Below are 3,368 nucleotides of genomic sequence, written 5' to 3'. Positions count from 1 at the left end.
CACACACACACACACACACACACACACACACACACACACACACACACACCGGAAGCTTCCCTATCGTCATTATATTCTATGGATGGTACATATACAGGTATCCCACATCTTTAAGACATGGAGCATAACTTCGTCAGGAATTTTAATGCCTGCTTCAGAGACTGACTGGCCAGAGATCGCCAACAACCACCTTGCTGGTTCATGCTCACTCCTGAGAGATCCAGATCCTGTCTTCACAGCCATTTCATGTACCCGATGTGGAAGTGACTTTCTTTTAAACAGCTGTCCCTAGAGCCGATGTCTGTCTGCCTGTAAAAGATAACAACATTTTGCAGTCCAAACGGTTATAGTTTCAACATAACTGACATTGCTGAAAATCAGTTTAGTTCTTCTTACTAACTGCGGTCTGTTTGGAATGAAACATGGCTTCCCGTCTCACAACTTTCGCAAACGACATGAACTCAACCCACCATCTGAGATCAACAGAAGAAGCGTTAAAAGCACCGGAAGATTCACCGAACGAGAAAAATGAACTGCACGGGTTTGAATCAAACTCCGGAGAAACTGACTCCATCAAAGAAGGAGAGAAAAGCCGCCCGGACAAAGCATGTTTCCAAAGTATGATGAACTCCACCCAGTTGGAATCCTGTCAGCGGGCAGCAGCATTGAACAGCGCTTTCGTGTCTCCGGCAATTTGCAGGAGGACCGGACTTCAGAGGTGGAGTTCTGCCATATCGCCGGATGAGAAGCGTTCGCCACAACGCCTTCCATTAGCCAGATTCCTCAGTCTGGATGCTCCTTCCAAGGCCACATTGCACGATACTGATCCTGTGCCCCCAAACACGCCAAACATAAATTCCCGTCGCCTCTCACCTCCTTCACCGCCTAACGTCAGTAAGAAGAGGTCAGATGCCGATGTATCAGTGTCATCCTTTATAAAGCAGTCGGAAGCGAGGTCGCCAAAGGTCATCGAAAGAGGAATTAAATGCACAGAACAAGAAAACCCAGAAGACCGGGAAAATGTTGTGGCGAGTTCCAAGTCGGAAACGATGGCCGACAATGGATGGAAGGAACAAGAGCTTGTCTCTGAGCTGCCGGAAAGAGTCAGTGCTGGGCGACGATCTTCCTTTGATCGATTTAACATGTCAAGGAGAAAGTCATCAGCAGGGAACATCAACAACCTGACCTGTTTCACGCTGTTCAGAAACCTCAAAGCGGTGAGCAGAGAAGGTCCATGTGGCAAAAAGATGCTGAGGTCCTTAAGTCGGAGCCTGATGACGGAGAAAAGATCACCAGTTCCCAAGACACGGTCCTTACCCGGAGATCTGTTCCTCAGCGAAAACTTTGGGATTCTTCTGAACCCTGAGACCAGACGTCGGCTTTCAGTGGAGCCCGGGAGAGCTGCTGTTCTGCCTCCGCCCCCTGTTTCCTTTATGCTGCACTCTCCTGGGGACACAGAAACCACGCGGACTAACGCTCAGAATACAGAAATTTCCAAGAAACTCAATGATTTCATGACAGACACCACCATGTCTGAAAACAAAGAGGACAACGCATCATCAACATCTCTTCGTGAAGATCTTATCATGAAAACTATCACTGCAAAAGGAAAACTATCAATTACGAACCAGGTAGATCACGAAGAAAATGAGGAAACTCTCACCAAAAAGAACATGATCAACAACGACAATGACACAAACATGGAAACATTTCAGGAAAACAGTATCTCAGAAGGCACAGATTTCCGTACCCCTCAAAGTGCGGACAAGCCAAGCCCAAGCCCAACCCGTGAAGGCAAAGAAAAACACGGAAAACTGTTATACTCCGTGGACGTTCACTCCTCTCCGCGACACTCGGACAAGAAGAAAACACAGATCCCCACGGACCAGAAAGTTCCCGTGGAGTTCTTCGCTCACCCTGAAATCCCTGGAACGTTCACACGGCATCACCCCGGCACTGGATCTCCTTTCAGCACCCCGAAGCGAACTTCTTCAAGTGCGGCAAAAGCGTTCTCGGAGTCTCCGAAGGTTGTCCGTGAGAGAGTCGCTTCACCTGCGACAAAAGCTTTTCCAGAGTCTCCGAAGGCTGTTCGCGAGGGAGTCACTTCATCTGCAACAAAAGCTTTTCTAGAGTCTCCGAAGGCTGTTCGCGAGGGAATCACTTCACCTGCGACAAAAGCTTTTCCAGAGTCTCCGAATATGGTCCTCCGTGAGAACGAAAAGAAGTCAGGCGTCACGCTGCGGCCCAACACGTCTCCTGGGTTCTTGGAAGATGCTGGTGGTGCTGGGCAGAAGGCTGCCGTGGGCAGACAGGAGGATGTTCAGGGTGAGGTGCCGCCGGACTCCCAGGACGACAGGCCGTGTCACGGGGAACAGTCATCACACAGTCCTAGCTCGCCACGTGCCTTCATGGAGATGCCGTCACCTGCCAGGTACAGACAGAAGGTGGTGAAGGGAGCGGTGGAAACAGGTATGTGTGTGTGTGTGTGTGTGTGTGTGTGTGTGTGTGTGTGTGTGTGTGTGTGTGTGTGTGTAATGAAGAAAAAAAAAGAACAGCTAGTGATGATAACTGTTGTAATTGTTACCAATGTTTTTTTTAAATTATCATTATCAATTTTTTTTAATGTTGCTACTGGTGTGATTAGTTTATCTCTGATTATGATGACAGTAGTGACTTATCATGTCCCATGTCCCCCCCCCCCCCCTCTCATCTGTTAGTGTCGTTACTGTTGTTGTTGTTGTCTTTAAACTTTGGTTGGATTCGCGTCTTTGATGGTTTCGTAAAATGTGCTGTTGTGATTACAGGTAATTTTGATGTTATGGTGTTCTTTTATTTTTGTCTTTGTGGGTTATTGTTGACATTTTGTCAAGTTAAAAATATGTTATTCTTGTTGCTGTTACTGTTGCTGCTTCTCTTATCGCAGCTGTTATCTGCATTGATGCTGTTGTTGGCTTTTGGCTGCTTGTATTTGAACTCAAGCCGTCATCATTATCGCCGTCGTTGTTGTTGAGGTGTTTGTCATTGGATACCGGTATTTCCGTTGCGCAGCGGAAGCTGTTGTTTTCGTTTCTGTGTGCGTGGGCTAAAATGTATTCACGTGCGCTGGTGCGTGATCCTTCTTTCCTGACAGATTTGGTGGGCGAACTCCATTTGGAGGGATTTAACATCGTTGTGTATGTAATGTTTTTATTTTCTTGTGTTCACTTTTGGCGATTCAAAACAACAACAACAACAAAACAAAAAACACAAAAAAGAACAAAACAAACGCAAACAAACAAAACACACACACACACACACACACACACACACACACACACACACACACACACACACACACACACACACACACACACTTTTGGAAGTGGTGG

Source organism: Babylonia areolata, chromosome 1 (assembly GCF_041734735.1).
Source record: "Babylonia areolata isolate BAREFJ2019XMU chromosome 1, ASM4173473v1, whole genome shotgun sequence".
NCBI lineage: Eukaryota > Metazoa > Mollusca > Gastropoda > Neogastropoda > Buccinidae > Babylonia > Babylonia areolata.
This window is presented reverse-complemented; position numbering follows the sequence as displayed.